Source organism: Mustela nivalis (genome assembly GCF_964662115.1).
Source record: "Mustela nivalis genome assembly, contig: HAP1_SCAFFOLD_2256, whole genome shotgun sequence".
NCBI lineage: Eukaryota > Metazoa > Chordata > Mammalia > Carnivora > Mustelidae > Mustela > Mustela nivalis.
In genome coordinates this window covers 36613-56537 of record NW_028134409.1, presented here as the reverse complement: position 1 = coordinate 56537, position 19925 = coordinate 36613, and positions in this window count along the sequence as shown.

Sequence of the window (19925 nt, the reverse complement as noted above, 5' to 3'; positions counted from 1 at the left end):
GGACAACTGTCAAATGCCACCAATATGCTGAGACTGATCCATATTCCATCTCGGACAAAAATTGTATTATCAGTAAATTTTGCCAAAAGTAGAGATAGGTTTCTTTCTTTTTTTTTTTTTTTAAGAGATCACAGGTAGACAGAGAGGCAGGCAGAGAGAGAGAGAGAAAAGCAGGCATTATGCTGAGCAGAGAGCCCGATGTGGGATCAATCCCAGGACCCTGGGATCATGACCTGAGCTGAAGGCAGAGGCTTTAACCCACTGAGCCACCCAGGCACCCTAGAGATAGGTTTTTTTTTTTTTTTTTTTTTTTTTAAATAATGTGTTTTTCTTTCTTTTTTTTTTTAAAGATTTTTATTTATTTATTCGACAGAGAGAGAGATCACAAGTAGGCAGAGAGGCAGGCAGAGAGAGAAGAAGGGAAGCAGGCTCCCTGCTGAGCAGAGAGCCCGACGCAGGACTCCATATCAGGACCCTGATTTCATGACCTGAGCCGAAGGCAGCGGCTTAACCCACTGAGCCACCCAGGCGCCCCCTGGAGATAGGTTTCTTATAGGCTTTCTTATTTTTGCAGGTTTTCACCAAAGGGAACATTGCTCTAGTTTGGGGCATGAATAGTAATTCCCCCAAATTGTGTGCCTGAGTAACCAAACATGGCCTCCTTTTGGAGCTCACCCAGGAGTTGGAAATTCTGGTATTGGTGATTCCTTTCATTTGATGAAATCTGAATTGCCCAGAGGGATTTCCCATGGGGACCAGAGCTGGATGGCGCATCCCACAGTCAGAAACACAGAAGAGGTATAGAGTATGTTCTGACTTTAAAAGGATAATAATTAGTATAATGATTATAATAAGACAAAAGGAGTAAAGGGGTCATTCTGGGTGAATGGCAGCAAGGGATTTAAGTAAAATGAGAAGAATAATTTTAACTAAGCAGATACAAAATGAAAAAAGAAGGAAGGGGCACCTGGGTGGCTCAATGGGTTAAAGCCTCTGCCTTCAGCTCAGGTCATGGTCTCGGTGTCCTGGGATAGAGCCCTGCGTCGGGCTCTCCGCTCAGCAGGGAGCCTGCTTCCTCCCTCTCTCTCTCTGCCTGCCTCTCTGCCTACTTGTGATCTCTCTCTGTCAAATAAATAAATAAAATCTTAAAAAAAAGAAAATTAAAAAAGAATGAAATGGATGACTTGACCCAATATCTTGTGTGTTACATGCCTGCTTCTCAAATGAACGATTTGGCTCAAATCAGGTTGTGCAGAGTTGGCCTTAAAGACCCAAGTCATCATTGGTGAAGTTGTGGGGAATAATAATTGAGATTGTGATGAAAGTACACATGAGAAGAGAAGCAGATTTTTTTTTTTTTTTTTTTTTTTTTTTTTTTTTTAGGGAGAAGAAAGAGTTTAGGTTTAGAGGATTCCCAAAGAAGTGGTGATGGTTGGTTGAAATAGAACATTTGTATATCTCATACCTTGAGCCCCCATAATGGCAGTTGGCCACCTCTGAACACAGGTTCATCAATATGGACTCTCTAGCCAGTGGAAAACCAGAGAGAGTACTCCCAGGACCCAACATTGACATAGTGGGAGAACTTTAGCTGGTTTCATAGAGGATCTTCATCTCAGTTCATCCCGGTGGATGACAGTCTGCTGAGATCATTAGTCTCCTTGTCTGTGAGGCTGGCTCAGACAAGATTCACAAGAGCCTATGCATGGTTCTATGCTCAGATTCTTCTTCTTATAACTCACAACAGTTTTGCACAGCACAACACAACATTGTAACCAAAAGGACAGCCTAAGGGGACAAAAAGGAATGGTATGAATCCACCAAGGAGGCAAACAAATGGGTCCCCAAAACAAGCCCCAGGTGCCAGCCTGAGTATCAACAGCCTAGGAACTCACTGCAAGAGAGCAAATTTCAGATTCAGTGCTCACTCATAGGCTTTCTTATTTTTGCAGTTTTCACCAAAGGGAACATTGTTCTAGTTTGGGGCATGAATAGTAATTCCCCCAAATTGTGTGCCTGAGTAACCAAACATGGCCTCCTTTTGGAGCTCACCCAGGAGTTGGAAATTCTGGTATTGGTGATTCTTTTCATTTGATGAAATCTGAATTGCCCAGAGGGATTTCCCATGGGGTCCAGAGCTACATGGCACATCCCACAGTCAGAAACACAGAAGAGGTGTTGAGAAGCTGCATGCAGCAAGGCCAAGGGGCCTGGTGGGCACCACACAGGCTTGAAAGCTGTGGTTTTGAAGCAACAGGCGGCTAGACAGGGTCTAGGCAGGAACTCTGGGATGACCTGCCCAGTAAAGAAAGGTCAATCAAATGACAACAGGAAAAGAACACCCAGAGCTTGCTAGAGCAAGGGAGTCGAGCCATCATTATGTGCACTTGGCAGAGACTCGACATCAAGCAGAAGAGTGAGAACTCATGCTAGTGGGAAAAAGGGAAGGCTTCAGCTATGCCCTGATGGGAGGTTATTGGCACAAAGAGGGTCTAGTGAGGTGGCTGGAAGGGAGGCATCCTCTGTGGTTGTTATAGGTGCATACTTGGTTGTTTTATGGTCAATTGGTTCTTTGTGGGGAGTGGGGACAAGAGTTAGGGAAGCTCTCAGATAGAATTATGGCCATTTGAGGCCCACTGTTGAGAAGGACCTGGTGCAGAACCCTGGCCATTTGCTATGTACAGCAGCTAATCTCCTTCCAAGTCTGACATACATAGTAAGCCTGCTTTCTCTGCTGACACCAAGGATTGGGTCCTGGATTGGTTGTGGACAGAAACCTATTTTCATGTACGGTCTGCCTACGGCCCATTTGTGTGCTCGCTTTTTCATGCAGACTGGGAACCAGAAACCAGGAAAATGCTGAGGAAGTTGTTGAGCAGGGCTGAAGAGAGAGACCATAAATTTGAAGATTTAAGAACATCAAGTTCCTGGATGAGCCCAGGTCCTGCAGGATGAGAATCATACAAAGCACGAAAATAGAAAGTAAGCAAAGTTACAAAAAGTAGCTTATCAATAAGAGAGAGGAAGGGTGCCTGGTTTCTTCAGTTGATTAAGTGTCTGAATCCAGGTTTTAGCTTAGGCCATCATCTCAGGGTCCTGGGGTTGAGTCCCCTGTCAGGATCTGCACTCAGCACGCTGTCTGCTTTGGATTCTCTCTCCCTCTTCTGCCCACCCTCCAACTCATGTGATCTCACTCTCTCTCAAAATAAAATAATTCATTAACAAAAGAAAATAAAAAGAAAGAAAAGAAAGAGTAAAAAGGAATGAGAGACGAAATAATGGCACACGGATTGAGGATCTAGTGTTCTGAGTCTTCCCAGTCTGCATAATAGGCTTCTCTGTGCAGAGCAATGGTAACAGACATGGCCTTCCTTTGGGAAGGGAAAGGGGAGAAAGAGGACTCAGGCCACTGCTCCTAGGATCATGTCCCTGACCCCAGAACTCAATTTCTATCCTCAGCGCTACAGTCCCCCCACCTCACCAGCTCCAGAACCATGATCCCTTTAACCCACTGATAACGAAGGTGTCCAGGGTCTCTGGGCCTTTTCCAGCTCTTACATTTCATAACTGGGACCTGCAACCAATGCCTGTCATCCCATTCTTTAAAGAGGCAGCCAAGGTGTTGCCCATGACTTCCTGTCCCCATGATTTCATGCCTTCCTCTGCTCCCTCCTGCTATGCTCCCTCATCCTTCCCCGAATCATGAATTTCTTCTTTCCCTTCTCCTCTCACCTCCAACAACCTGATTGTTCTGTGAAATGGCAACAGTGGAGCAATGATGATGGGTTTACTGCCATCCTCCCTAGTCCCTCAGTTGACCCGTGAGCCAAACCAGCCACCATGGAGATGGTTTCCATGGGCCTGGGTTGTGCTAGGCATGAGTGTGACAGGAAACTGAGCAATAAAGGTACTACCCTATGCCTGGGCTGATCATAGACACTGGAATCATACTTGAGTGTTACTACAGCCATTAAGTGTCCTAGCCTAGAGAAGAGATGAATGTGACAGGAGAGATCAAATGACGTGTCCAAATTCCCCTAGGCTGTCAGTGTGGGGACAGGGTTCCACAGTGAGCACAGCTATATAAACCCCAGCACTTGACAGCAATTATGCCAAGCCCCCAAGCCCTGGCAGGAATGGAGGAGGCCCCGAGCAGGTTGAGGGAAGGTCCAAGGATGGTCTGTGACCATGATGTGGGGAGCAGGTCCATCGCTGTGTGGCTGGAGTAGTGGGATCAGACAGGAGCAGAGACCATGGTCCCACTTCTAGAGCCTCTGTCCTGGGCCTGGTCATCCAGGAAACAGCTCAGTGGGACCCTTGAGCGCCAGGGTGTGCGACCAGCTCAGCAGCCTTCACATATGCCTCTGGAATTCCAACCAGTCTACGACTATATCCAAAGGCTCTCCTGTTTTGCATTGAGGAATGCAACCTCACAGCTCCTTAGGAAAGAGAATCTTAAATATAAAATAAGAAAAGAGGATTACAAACAGAGCACCTTCAAGGCCCAGAGGCAGACTACTTCTTACTATTATTTCAAAAGAACCTACCATTACAGGAAAGGAACAAAACAGAGACTGAATCTGGGTGGCTCAGTCATTTCAATGTCTGCATTCTGCTGGGTTTCTGATCCCTGGGAGCAGGCCTGCATTAGGTTCCTGGCTCAGCCTGGAGTCGTCATCTCCCTCTCCCATGGCCCCTCCCCACCAATCCTTCACTCTCTGTAAAAAAATAAAATCTCTCCATGGCTGAAAAACAGAAAGAAATCCTCTAATACATATACTTCATCTTTTTGATTTCCTACCTCCCACTCTCAGTCTACAAAGTAGCTGCTGTAACCTGCCTATTCCCAGGAACCCTCTCCCCTTAGTTCCTACCTGAGTGTACTTCCCTACCTGGAGGGTCTTCTTCCTCTGAGCTGACCTCGTATATCGTATCCAGGCTCCATTCTATAGAGACACAAGCATGAGCAGCAGGTTGTTAGAGAGAGGGTCTCCCTTGCACCTACTGCTCCAGCAGAGGTCAGGCTGGCTCACCTGCCATCACCTGTTCTTCCTCCTAGATCCTCAGACCTGCCCTGGGCTCCCTGGAGTCAGAGCCCTTCAACAGACCTTGAGCACAGCTGCTAACCCTCAGGGAGAGGAAGGATGCCCCTTCACATGGCACTTCCCTGTCTCCATGGGCTTACAATAGCTCTCACCCATGCATGGATCAACCTGTGATCCCAACTGTAGTGGAAACAGTCTGGGTTAGATGGGGTCCATGAGCAGCCCCTCTGCCAGGCTCAGAACAGGTGCCCAGGGGAGCTGTCTGTGAGGATGAAAATGTTCTGTGTTGTAAACATGCATTATGGGGCACCTGTAATTTAGCTGATGTGATGAAGGATGGGACTGTTTAGCTTTGTTTCCTGGAATTAACTCACACGTGAGCAGACATGTCTTGCTAGGGGCAGGGACACTTCACTGTCCTCAGGAGCCCATCCTTCTCTTCCTGGTCCATACTAGAGCCTGGGCATGCAGTTAGCATAATGTGGGTGAACATAGACCACGACAAGCTGAAGAGGGAAATTTCTGCCCCTGAACTAGACCTTAATCCAGACTGTATCAAGAGAGGCTGCTCAGAGCTAACCATTTGGGGGAGAAGGAATGAGGGAGATGCTGCTCGTGTCCTTGCAGTGGCTACCAGGTGCAGGGCTCCTGTCCCCATGAGTGGAAGGACACAGAGTTTGGGTGTGTGAACTCTCAGATCATTTTAGAGAAACCATCAAACTGATGTCTTCTGGGCCATAAAAGGGAGGAGTAAGAAGCACCCCAACCGTGGGATCAGCTCCCATGACTTTGCTAAGTTCACCATGCCTGGAGTCTGTGCCGCTCTCACCTCATGTGCACCTAGAATGTTCTACAGCTGCCATAGCCACATGGTATGAGATCTCTTCAGCATAAATATGTCTGCAGGCCAGATAACCCTTGGCCAACTGCGTGTAGACAAGGACTGGTTGTCAAGTGACTTCCAAAAGCAGGTGAAAAGTAAAAACTCGCCCCTCCTAGCCCTGGGTGGTTCAGGCTGTGAGCCTCTGTGTGTCTGGCCTGGTCCTGGTTTCATCCCCACTGATGTGTCTAAAGTGGGGGAACAGGAGACCTGACTGCATTCTCTGGCTCTCCCTAATTTCCATGATGGAAAGAGCCTGGTTTGTTGCACAGGTGGCCGGAGAAGAGGATGGAACGAGAAGCAAGCCCCTTCCCTGGGGATTTAGGAAGACGTCCATACAGTGCTCACACCAGCCGTGACAGTGTGACCTGCCTCGTCCCTGCTCAGGAGGAGCCCGAGTGGCATCCTCAGGGTGGGCAAGGCTGGGCCCAGGCAGTGATCCTGGACTGATTCACCTAACCTTGCAATCTTGGCATGCCCTCCCTCTCTCACATGGCCTGGCTGTCCTTCGTGCTGTCCGTCTGCCCCCCCCCCCCCACACCATCCCCTCTACCTCTTCCCTCTAAAGCTCTAGTCCAAGCCCCTGGATCATGCCCTCACCCTTCAATGCAGAAGGATCTGATGGAGCCAGGATTCCTTAGAGCCTAACTGCTGCTCTCACTTCTCTATTGGGTTGCACCCAGCAGGCATTCTCTTTCACACTACCAAGTGACCATGATCTAGAGACAAAGGATTTCTAGAACCTGCAGGCTCCCACTTCTCAGATTCCCTTCAGAACAGGGTGTGGTAACCATCTGCCCTTGGGACCACCTGCCCCAGCTCTCCCACTAAGAGGAAGAATATTCTTTCTCAGGCTCCTTTCATCAGAAAGGTGTGGGAACAGAGGAGGGGCAGAAGCAAAGAATCCATGGGGAGAAAAATCCCTTTACCTTAAAGTATGTGAGAGAGCAAGGACCCTGGGATCACTGTAGTCTCATGACTGGCAAGCACCCCACAGTAGGAGGATCAGGAACAAGGTGTAAAAGTATTTTTGATTCCAAACTCCGTGTAGAAATGTGTGGGTCTTCTGCAATTGCATTACTGGGTATTTACCATAAAGATACAGATGTAGTGAAAAGAAGGGCCATCTGTGCCCCAATGTTTATAGCAGCAATGGCCACGGTCGCCAAACTGTGGAAAGAACCAAGATGCCCTTCAACAGATGAATGGATAGGAAGATGTGGTCCATATACACTATGGAGTATTATGCCTCCATCAGAAAGGATGAATACCAAACTTTTGTAGCAATATGGACAGGACTGGAAGAAATTATGCTGAATAAAATAAGTCAAGCAGAGAAAGTCAGTTATCATATGGTTTCACTTATTTGTGGAGCATAAGAAGTAACATGGAGGACATGGGGAGATGGAGAGGAGAAGGGAGTTGAGGAAAATTGAAAGGGGAGGTGAACCATAGAGACTATGGACTCTGAAAAACAATCTGAATGTTTGGAAGGGGCGGGGGGTGGGAGGTTGGGGGAACCAGGTGGTGGGTATTGGAGAGGGCACGGATTGCATGGAGCACTGGGTGTGGAGCAAAAACAATGAATATTGTTACGCTGAAAATAAATAAAAAATTTTACAAAAAAATGTAGGGTCTTCCCCTAGAAATGGAGAGGTGGGAAATGGTGCATGAGATTTTGGGTTAAAGAGCCTCATCTCAGTGCCAGGCTCCCCAAACACAGGCACTATGACCCCGCTGTCATTCAGCACCCCCTCCAGCCTCCCTTTTCTCTGAGGCCAACTGAACACCACAGGAGTCCATCTCTTTAGTCATGATCGATCCCACTGTCTGCTCAGAGGTGAGACCCATCATTAACTGAAGTCATTCCTGACAGACTCAGGGGAATTCTGAAAATGCTTTTTCCTCTCAGGACCCTGGGAACATTTTTCTGTGTGGTAATGGGATTTTTCAGATGAAACCAGGTCTATTTGGTATATGATAGACTACACACATATTTAAGTCGTACAATGCCGTAAGTTCTGACATATATATGCACCCATTAGGCCAGGGGACAGGATTTGCTTTTTCTTTTCCTAAATGGCAAAGTTCACACCAACAACTGTGCTATTTAGGGAGACATAATTTCTTGGAAATATACACACACAGAGAGACACACAAAACCACATGCCCACTCACAATCACACCTCGTCAGTTCACACAGAGACACACTCCACCTCCATTCACACAAACTCACTACGTGAATGCTACACAGCCGCAAAGACATGACCATGGTTCTCCATGTGGAAAACCCATTGTTTCAACACACCTCTGATCCCCATTCCAATGGGAACCCAGGATCTGATGGTGCCCCTGACTAAAGATAACAAGAGACGTATTCCAGAATACATACCTGTTTTGCTCAATCTGGGTGGCACCTGCAGGTACAGAAAAGAGGGCACAATGAGCCTCGGGTCATGTTGTATACTGTCTGTCTGCTAATCTTTAGTTATGTCAGTGACAATAGGAAACCAGAGGGAACCCAGTGCTTGGCTCCCATGGTAAGCAAACAGGATGCCTATAGGAAGTTGTTTTTCCTGGGGGATGTGTCTGCCCAGTCCACCCAGGTGACTATAAAATTCTTCATTCAAGCAGGAGAAACTGTTGCTGAGGGAAAGGATCCTATCACAGCGATTATAACCAGGTTTGGTGTTGCCAATAGTAAATGTCCTCTCAAATCAGATGATGGTTGGCAAGAGACAACCACTCAGCACACTCCCCAAAAGAGAAATTATATATGTGTCCTCTCAAATGTGTGTGTATGTGTATGTGTGTATGTATATATGTGTGTATATACACATACACACAAACACTCATACAGTTTAAACATTTTATTTCCATATACAAGCCATTTATTTATTTAGCCGATGTTTTATTATTTTCAATTTACCAACATATAGTATGTTATATGCTTTTCAACTGAATTTGATTAAAGAAACCGAGAAAGCAACACTTGTTCCTTGGGCAAGGACAGGCAAGCTCACCTTGGCAACACATTGGTCGTCTTTGTCTTTGATATTCTGACGAAACCTTGCCCAGATCGAGCTTTTTTTGGGGATGTCTAGAAGGACATCAAGAACATACTTGTCAGTACATTGGTGGTGCTGCTCAAGAATAATTCGGGGAGGGGCACCTGGAGGGCTCAGTCCTTTCAGCATCGGCCTTCCACTCAGGTCATGATCTCAGGGTCCTGAAATTGAGTCACACGTGGGGCCTCCGTGCTCAGCGAGAGTCTGTTTTTCTCTCACCCTCTGCCCCTCCCAACTGACTGTGTTCTCTCTTTCTCTCTCGCTCAGGTTAATAAAATCCTTTAAAAAAAAGAATGAATAGCTTGGAGAGGATTGCTTGATATAAATGGTGTTAGATCATTGGGGTCATTTGGTTGGCTGGCAGGGGCTGAAATGAACCTGTGGGGCCTCCCACGGTCATAGGGCTAGAACGTGTGCCGTGATGAGGTTTTTTCCTTTTCTCTGAGAAGGTTGACATTGGCCAGTGGCAGTGGGATTGATCTGCAGAAATATACACTGTCTCTCCTGCTCTTTCACTCTCTCCCTCTTCCTCTCTGTCTCTGTCTCTGTGACTGTATCTGTCTTTATCTCTTCCGGTCTCCCACACAAAAGCACCCACTCACAATCACACTACATAGAGCCACAAAAGACACCCTAACCCCAAGTCTCATGCACACAAACTCCTATCACACACACGGAATACATTGGCTTCCTAGTCTTGCAGACACAAGAGCATACTTTGTCACCTGGGAAATATGCCTGTCTTGCAAACCTCCAATAGTCCTACCAGGAACCCCCAACTGGTGAGGCTCTCCAGACTGAAGATTCCAAGGGGGCCCCACCTGCCTTACCAGCTAGAAGTTTTTCCCAGGAAGAGACTGATTCCAGATAACATGCCACTTTCCCTTTGCTCCCGACATTTCTGGGGGTTGCAGGTATAAATAAGAGGACACCATGGGGCTCAGGTCATGCTGTACACTTGTCTGTCTGCACTGATCTTTAGTTCTCTGGATGACTTTAGGAAACCATATGGAACACAGTGGTTGAGCCCAAGACCCCAAGTACATGACCTGGATGCCTGTAGGAAGTTGTTTTTCCTGGGGGATGTGTCTGCCCCATTCACTCAGGATGGCAACTACAAAATTCTTCATCCAAACAGGAGAAACTGTTGCTGAGGGAAAGGATCCTACCACAGCATTTCTAACCAGGTTTGGTGTTACCAATAGTAAATGTCCTCTCTCATCAGCTAGCGGTTCAAAAGAGGGCACCACTCAGCACTCTCTACAATAGGGAAATCATAGGAGAGATATATATATCTCAACTCAAATGTACATTGTCCCATTGTCATCTGTATTTGATTGGAAAGAAAACAAGAAAGCAACATTTGTTCCTTGGACAAAGAACATCAAGCTCACTGTCACAACGGATAGATCTTTGGTAATGATGTTATCACCCAGAGCTGTTCCTAGGAAGTCCTCTGAGAGATCTAGGACACAGAGTACCCATCAGCATGTTGGTGGTATTGCTCAAGAGTAACCCGGGGCGTGTTAGTTGATATGGACGTGAGCCTAGAGTGTATGGCGCCAGTTGGGTACCAAGCATGGACTGAAATGCCAATGTTGGGCCACCCACAGCCGTAAGTTTTAAAGCGTGCCATGTGATAATATTTTTTTAGAAGGTTGATATCATGTGGTTTCTGTCTGACAGTATCTCCTGGAGAAACACATTTAACTCTCTATCATCTCTCTCTGTGTGTCTTTATTACTTCTCTCTGTCTCTGTCTCTGAAGGAGGGTACATGACGGAACACACGAATCACTCAATTCTACCTCTGAAACCAATACTACAGTATCTGTTACCTAATCTGAATTTAAACTTTTAAAACAAGCATGCAGGTGGCTCTTGGTGAGCCACCCTTCTTCATGGAAGGAAATGCAAGGCAGAAGAGTAGAAAAGAAGGGAGAAACAGAGTCTTGGCTTTGCCATTGAAGACAAAGTTACACCTGAAGCTAAGGGGACATTGTATGTCAACTTGGCCTCCATTAAAAAACAATAAAGGAAAATAAAGAAACCCTAAAGAGAGAAGAATGTCCAAAAATTTCAAAACATGAAATTAATACAAGTAACCATCATTAATCTCATGGTATCTTTCCATCCAGTCTGTGTCTCATCTCTGTATTCACTGAGTTGGGTGGCTCTCCGAGTGAGCAGTAGTCATTCACTCATGGGATGATTCTTTACAATGGGAGGCCTGGGTTCCTTCCAATGTTCTCTATCTAACCCAACTCTGTATGAGAGTTGCAAGAAAGAAAAAGAGTGGAGCCTAGGTTCATAGCCAAAGGTGACTTTGAGTTCTTGTTTGTGCTTGTTGCTTGCTGTGTACCTTCCAGTATCTGAGGCTTTCTGGGGCTCAGCAGTCAATGAGTACTAACTTTCTCCCCATTTCTGTTTGGGGATGGCTGCTGAGAGGTGACCCAACACTGAGATCGACTTACCAGGTTTCTCAATGTTATGCCTCCCAATCTCAAAATCTGTGAGATGGCCAGACAGTTTAGACCTTTTCTGTGCTTGTCACACTAATGGCTATGCCGACATTGGTCCTCCATGGGACCACTGAGGTCACCTTATGAGGATAGACAGTGTTTGGGATTTCTGTAGACTCAAGCAGTTCAGAAATCTATACAGACCTTGGAAAGACCTTCCATTGTTTCTACTGAACCCATGGCTCAGAGCTACCCTTGTCAGTGTGGTAAGTGCAATTCTGTATCTCAGAGGATCAGCATAGGGGTTCACATTTTGGCATTTACACTTAAGAGCTTGTGTGCCTGGGCATATTCATCTCTGTGCCTCAGTTTCTCCATCTGAAGAGTGCCATTAGCAAGGAAACCACTAAATTGGTGGTGAGGGTTGAATGGTTCATATAAGTAAAGCATGCTGTGTAAATGATCAGAAAGGTTACTTAGAGGTGAGATGCCTTGTCTGAGATCCTATAACTTCACAAAACTCAGAGCTACATTCAAACCCTGGCATCCAAACTCCCAGGGCAGTGCTTTTTCCATGACTTACAGCTGCTCTGTCTAAACATGACCACTTTATCTTAAACCGACCCGGTGTTGAAGGAGTCAGACAAAGGTCTCAGAAATCTTTTGGTTGAGTATACTGCCTGAGTATACACCAAGTGGGTATTTCCCAAAATAATGTGCATCATGCTTCCAGAATGTGTTAGTTGCCTGACCCAACACCTATCTGGTAAAACACAATGAACACCAGTTTTCTAGGGAGAGAGGATTGCCTACATAACATATGGGTGTTCCAAAATGTGTGAAACGAATCATCTCGTGTGATTTGTTCCTTCTCAAGTAGGCATGTCAAACTAAGACCTGTTTCCAAGTCATGCAAATGACGTTAACCTCACCTTTGAAAAGAGCTCTAGGTCTTTCACGGGACCAGATTTGTGCATTACATCAAAACAACATCCATAGAAACTTGTTCTTTTTTAAAGCTGGTGCTCTATATGCAAAAGTATGCAATGATCTATATACATAATTTTTTTATTTCTCTTTTCATCTCAAAAATTTACCTTTCATTTTTTTGTTATGGTATCAACTCCCTATGGACTTGCTTTTTGATCCATCTCTGTCAATGGATTTCTTTGTCTATCATTGTGTGTGAAAGGCTGGATACTCAATGGGTATATATCTATTTTTTTTCTCTTTTCACCAATCTACACCTCTGGGGTGGGCAACAGGTTGAGAGAAAGCATGTTGCTGATATTTTTGTACACTTATAATTTGGGATAACGGTGAAAAGATGTAAAGGAAATGTGTTTTAGTACAGCAGCTTACATCTAGACACATTCTTCTTAGCTGTTTTGGAAAACTAGTTCTATGAATGAAAGCACCATGTGCCCACATATATTTAACTCAAGACACATGCCAGGAGAAGGGAGATTGAAGGCACATGAAAGCAAAAGGAGAGGCTTCCATGTGCAAGAAGCATGGAAATCAGCTCTTCTTCCCAAGGACAAAAGAAAGGCTGAAGACACTGAAAAATCAACCACTCCTCTGGGATCCATAGGAGAGGGGAAGACACAGGGCAAACCATGGCTCTCAGGAGACAGAAAAGGGAACACAGGGAATAAAGCTTTCCTGGAGCACAGGAGCAGAGACTTTAGTAGAACACACCATTTTCTCAAGCTCACATGGAACATTCAGCAAAAGAGACCACATTCTGGGCTGTGAAACACACCCCAACACATTTAAAAGAGCAGGAGCCATACAATAGTTGCTCTCAGACCTCTATGAAATTAAACTAGAGAGCAACAATAGGAGGAAATCTTGGAGAATCCCTAAAGAGCTGGAGATTTAAAAATATATTTCTCAATAACACAATGGTCAAAGAAATTGTTTCAAGGGAAACGTTAAAATATTTTGAGCTAAATGAGATGTAACTATATCTTGACAAACATTTATGAAGAGGTAGGGCTTGGGAGAATTGATAGTACTGAAAGATGTGTGTTGGAAAATCAGAAAGACATAAAGTGACTAGGCTTCCTTCTTAGAAAACAAGGCAAGAGAATAGTGTCATATAAAACAAGCAAGAAAAAAAAAAATATTATTGCAGATACCAATGAAATGGAACACGGGAAATTCTCAGACCAAATGCACAAAACCAAGACATAAGCTCGTTTCTTGTAAATATCAGTGAAAAGGATGAACTCTAGCCTGGAGAAAAATGAAAGAAAAAGAGAAAATGTACATTAATATCGGACACAAGAGGATCACTACAGAGCCTATGGAGGTTGAAAGAATTCAAAAGTAATACTTGGTATTTACCCCCAAAGATATAGATGTAGGGAAAAGAAGGGCCATATGTACCCCAACATTCATAGCAGCAATGGCCACAGTTGCCCCACTATGGAAATAGCCAAGACATTCTTCAACAGACGAATGGATAAAGAAGATATGATCCATATATACAATGGAATATTATGCCTCCATCAGAAAGGATGAATACCCATCTTTTGTATCAACATGGAAAGGACTGGAGGAGATTATGCTGAGTGATATAAGTCAGAGAGAGTCAATTTTCATACCAGGGAGACGGGAGTGATTGGCTGGTTTTCTCTGAGGGTGCACTGAGCGTGGGGCCGTGATCTCTTGGCTCTTCCGGACCAGAGATTGAGAGGCCACCATTTTCACTCTCATCCTCCAAAGCTCTATGGAAAGCACTCAGGGAACAAAACTCCAGAGAACAAACCCAAGTAGATTACTTGGTCCACCCCCAAGCAAGGTTGGTGCAATTCTACCTCAGACAAAGACAACTGAGAATCATTGCAACAGGCCCCTCCCACAGATCAGCAAGAACACCACCCAAGACCAAGCTCACTGATTAAGGAGAACAGTGGAACTCCAGAGCTAGGGGAAAGGAATGCATAGAATTCATGACTTTTCCCCCATGATCCTTTAGTCTTGCAAAGTTAAATTAATTATTTTTTAATTTTCTTTTTTTCTTACTCTATTTTTTAACTTTTGTTCTTTCCTCTTTTAGTGTTTTTTAACTAGTTTATCTTCACAGTAGATTTCTTTAAAAAAAATCTTTTTACACTTTCATTGTTAGAGTCATATTTTATCCCTTCATTGTATTTAACCTAATTTCTTGTATACATATAGGTTTTTTTTCTAAAAAAATTTTGCGATACAATTTCTTCAAGTTGATTAAAATATACCCAAATCTAGCACATGGCTTTGTCCTGGTTGCCAGCCAGAACGCGTTCCCTCCTCTTTCTTTTTTCTTTTTTTCCTATTTCCAACCAACTTATCAATTCCTTTTTTAGAATTTATTTAAAATTTTCATCATTACACTCATATTCCATCCTTTCATCATGTTTACACTTATTTTTGTGTATATATATATATATATATATATATATATATATATATATAATGTTTTTCTTTCTTTATAATTTTGGGAGGTAGTTTCTCCTAAGAGACAAAATACACCCAAAATCAAATGGGTGGCTCTGTTCTATTCACTAGCCAAATGTGTGTGTGTGTGTGTGTGGGTGGGTGTTATACTGGTGGCTGGGGACCTAATCAATATGGACATTGGCTATTGTCAGAACTAGAGTTCAGAATGATGATTCTCAAGCTGTTAACTGGGCTCAAAAAAGGCATGGAAGATATTAGAGAAATAAATATATTAGACTAAAATATAAGAAAATATCTAATAAAGATATTAGAATAAAAGATATTAGAGAATACCTTTCTGGAAAAAGAAAATAACTAAAATCTAATGAAGTTGAAATTTTAAAAAGTGAGTAATGAGCTGCAATAAAAAATGGAGGTTCTTTCTGCTAGGATAAATGAGGCAGAAGAGAGAATTAGTGATATAGAAGACCAAATGACAAAGAATTAAGAAGTTGAGCAAAAGAGAGACAAACAACTACTGGACCATGAGGGGATAATTCAAGAGATAAGTAATACCATAAGCTGAAACAATGTTAGAATAACTGGGATCACAGAAGAAGAAAAAAGAGAGAGCAGGGCAGAGGTATATTGGAGCAAATTATAGTAGAGAATTTCACTAATATGGCAAAGGGAACAAGCATCAAAATCCAGGAGGCACAGAGAGCCCCTCTCAAAATCAGTAAAATAGGTCCACATCCCATCATCTAATAGTAAAACCTACAAGTCTTAGTGACAAAGAGAAAATCCTGATAGCAGCTCAGAACAAGAAGTCAATAGCATACAATGGTAGAAATACTAAATTGGAAGCAGACTTATCCACAGACACCTGTCAGGTCAGAAAGGACTGGCATGATATATTCAGAGCACTAAAGGAGAAAAATATGCAGCCAAGAATACTATATCCACCTAGGCTACCATTGAAAATAGAAGGAGAGATTAAAAAAAAAAAAAACTTCCAGGAAAAACAAAAGCTAAAAGAATTTGCAAACACCAAACCAGCCCTACAAGAAATATTGAAAGGGATCCCCTATGCAAAGAGAGAGCCTAAATGTCATAGATCAGAAAGGAACAGAGACAATGTACAGTAACAGTCACCTTACAGGCAATACAATGACACTCAATTCCTTTCTTTCAATAGTTCCCCTGAATGCAAATGGGCTAAATGCCCCAATCAAAAGACAAAGGGTATCAGATTAGATAAGAAACCAAAGCTCATCAATATGCTGTCTGCAGAACCACATTTTAGACCCAAAGACACCCAACTTTTGTAGCAACATGGACAGGACTAGAAGAGATTATGCTAAGTGAAATAAGTCAAGCAGAGAGAGTCAATTATCATATGGTTTCACTTATTTGTGGAGCATAACAAATAGCATGTAGGACAAGGGGAGATGGAGAGGAGAGGGGAGTTGAGAGAAATTGGAAGGTGAGGTAAACCATAAGAGACTATGGACTCAGAAAAACAACGTGAGGGTTTTGAAGGGGTGGGGGGGTGGGAGGTTGGGGGAACCAGGTGGTGGGTAATAGAGAGGGCACATATTGCATGAAGCACTGGGTGTGGTGCAAAAACAATGAATACTATCACACTGAAAAGAAGTAAAAAGAAAATAAATAAAATGAGGAGGTGGAAAACAATGCTAATAGACATAAAAAAAAAGCTGGAGTGGCAATCCTTATATCAGATTAATTAGATTTTAAGCCAAAGACTAATAAGAGATGAGGAAGGACACTATATCATATATCAAGGGTCTGTTCAACAAGATCTAACAATTTTAAATATCTATGTCCCTAACATAGGAGCAGCCAACTATATAAACTAATTAATGACAAAATCAAAGAAACACATCGACAATAATACAATAATAGTAGGGGACCTTAACATGCCCCCCTCATGGAAATGAACAGATCATCCAAACAAAAGACCAACAAGGAAAAAGGCCTTAAATGACACTGGACCAGATGGATATCACAGATATAATTAGAACATTCCATCCCAAAGCAACAGAATACACACTCTTCTCCAGTGCACATGGAACATTCTCCAGAATAGATCACATCCCAGGTCACAAATCAGGTCTCAACCGGTACCAAAAGACTGGGATCGTTCCCTGCATATTTTCAGACCAGAATGCTCTGAAGCTAGAACACCATCATAAGAGGAATGTTGGAAAGAACTCAAATACATGGAGGCTAAAGAGCATCCTACTAAAGAATGAATGGGTCAACCAGGAAATTAAAGAAGAATTGAAAAAAATCATGGAAACAAATGAAATGAAAGCACAACTAGTAAAAATCTTTGGGACACAGCAAACATGGTCCTGAAAGGAAAATATATAGTGATACAAACCTTTCTCAAGAAACAAGAAAGGTCTCAAGTACACAGCCTAACCCTACACCTAAATGAGCTGGAGAAAGAACAGCAAAGAAAGCCTAAACCCAGCAGGAGAAGAAAAATCCTAAAGATCAGAGCAGAAATCGGTGAAATAGAAACCAAAAGAACAGTAGAACAAATCCATAAAACTAGGAGGTGGTTCTTTGAAAGAATTAATAAGATTGAGGAACCCCTGGCCAGACTTACCAAAAAGAAAAGAGAAAGGACCCAAATCAATAAAATCATGAATGAAAGAGGAGAGATCACAACCAACACCAAAGAAATGCAAATAAGTATAAGAACATATTATGAGCAACTATATGCCAGCACATTTGACAATCTGTAAGAAATGGATGCATTCCTAGAGATGTATAAACGACCCAAACTGAATTAGGAAAAAATAAAAAGAGCAAACCTGAACAGACCCATAGCCAGTAAAGACATTGAAAAAGTCAGCAAAATCTCCTCACAAACAAGAGCCCAGGGCCAGACAGCTTCCCAGGGGATGCTACAAAAGATTCAAAAAAGAATTAGTAGCTATTTTCCCAAAACTGTTCCAAACACTAGAAACGAAAGGAGAACTTCCAAACTTATGAGGCCAGCATGATCTTGATCCCAAAAGCAAAATCTCCTTCAAAAAGGAGAATTAGCAAGACATGAAACAATGTGTGTTGGAGACGATGTGAAGAAAGGGGAACCCTCTTACACTGTTGGTGGGAATACAAGTTGGTGCAGCCTCTTTGGAGAACAGTATGGAGTTCCTCAAGAAATTAAAAATAGAGCTTCCCTAATGACACTGCAATTGCACTACTAGGTATTTACCCCAAAGTTACAGATGTAGTGAAAAGAAAGGCCCTCTGTACCCCAATGTTTATAGCAGCAATGGCCATGGTCACCAAACTGTGGAAAGAAACAAGATGCCCTTCAATGGATGAATGGATAAGAAATATGTGGTCCATATACACTATGGAGTATTATGCCTCCATCAGAAAGGATGAATACCCAACTTTTGTAGCAACATGGACAGGACTGGAAGAGATTATGCTGAATGAAATAAGTCAAGCAGAGAGAGTCAATTATAATATGGTTTCACTCATTTGTGGAGCATAAGAAATAACATGAGAGGACATGGGGAGATGGAAAAGAGAAGGGAGTTGAGGGAAATTGGAAGGGGAGGTGAACCATGAGAGACTATGGACTCAGAAAAACAACCTGAGGGTTTTGAAGGGGCGGGGGGTGGGAGGTTGGGGGAGACAGGTGGTGGGTATTAAGGAGGGCACGTATTGCATGGAGCACTGGGTGTCGTGCAAAAAGAATGAACACTGTTACGCTGAAAATAATTTTTTTTTAAAAAGGATAATTACACACCAATATCTTTGATGTACACAGGTGCAAAAATTCTCACCAAAATGCTAGCCAATAGGATCTGACAGTACATGAAAAGGATTATTCACCATGACCAAGGGGGATTTATTCCTGGGATGCAAGTTTGGTTCAACATCTGCAAATTAATCAATATGATACAATACATTAAGAAAAGAAAGAACAAGAACCACACGATACTCTCAGTAGATGCTTGAAAAGCATTTGACAAAGTACAGCATCCTTTCTTAGTCAAAACATTTCACAGTGTAGGGATAGAGTGTACATACCTCAATATCATCAAAGCCATTTATGAAATCCAATAGTGAATATCATTCGAAATGGGGAAAAACTGAGAGCTTTTGCCCTAAGGTCAGGAAGACGGCAGGGGTATCCACTATCACCACTGCTAGTCAACACAGTACTAGAAGTCCTGGTGTCAGCAGTCAGACCACAAAGAGAAAGAAAAGGCATAAAGAAGAAGTAAAACTCTCACTCTTTGGAGATGATATGATACTTTCTGTGGCAAACCCAAAAGACTGCACTCCAAAACTACTAGAACTCATACAGGAATTCAGTAAAGTGTCTGGATATAAAATCAACTCACAGAAATCAGTTGCATTTCTATACACCAACAACAAGACAGAAGAAAGAGAAATTATGGAGGTGATCCCATTTACAATTGCACCCAAAGCCATAAGATACCTAGGAATAAACCTAACCAAAGAGGCAAAGAATCTCTACTCAGAAAACTATAAAGTACTCATGAAAGAAATTGCAGAAGACACAAAGAAATGGAAAAACATTCCATGCTCATGAATTGGAAGAAAAAATATTGTGAAAATGTGTATGCCATCTAAAGCAATCTACACATTTAATGCAAACCCTATCAAAAACTATCAAATTTTTTTCAAAGAAAAAGAACAAATAATCCTAAAATTTATATGTAACCAGAAATGATCATGAATACCCAGAGGAATGTTGAAAAAGAAACCCAAAGTTGTGGCATCACTATCAGAATAACATCAGACCTGTCCACAGAAACCTGGCAAGCCAGAAAAGGCTGGCAAGATGTATTCAGGGCACTGAATGAGAAGAACAGGCAGCCAAGACTACTTTATCCAGCAAGAATGACATTCAAAATGGATGGAGAGATAAAGAGCTTCCAAGACCGGCAAGCTTTAAAAGAGAATGTGACCACCAAATCGGCACTACAAGAAATATTAAGGAGGGTTCTATAAAAGAGGAAAAA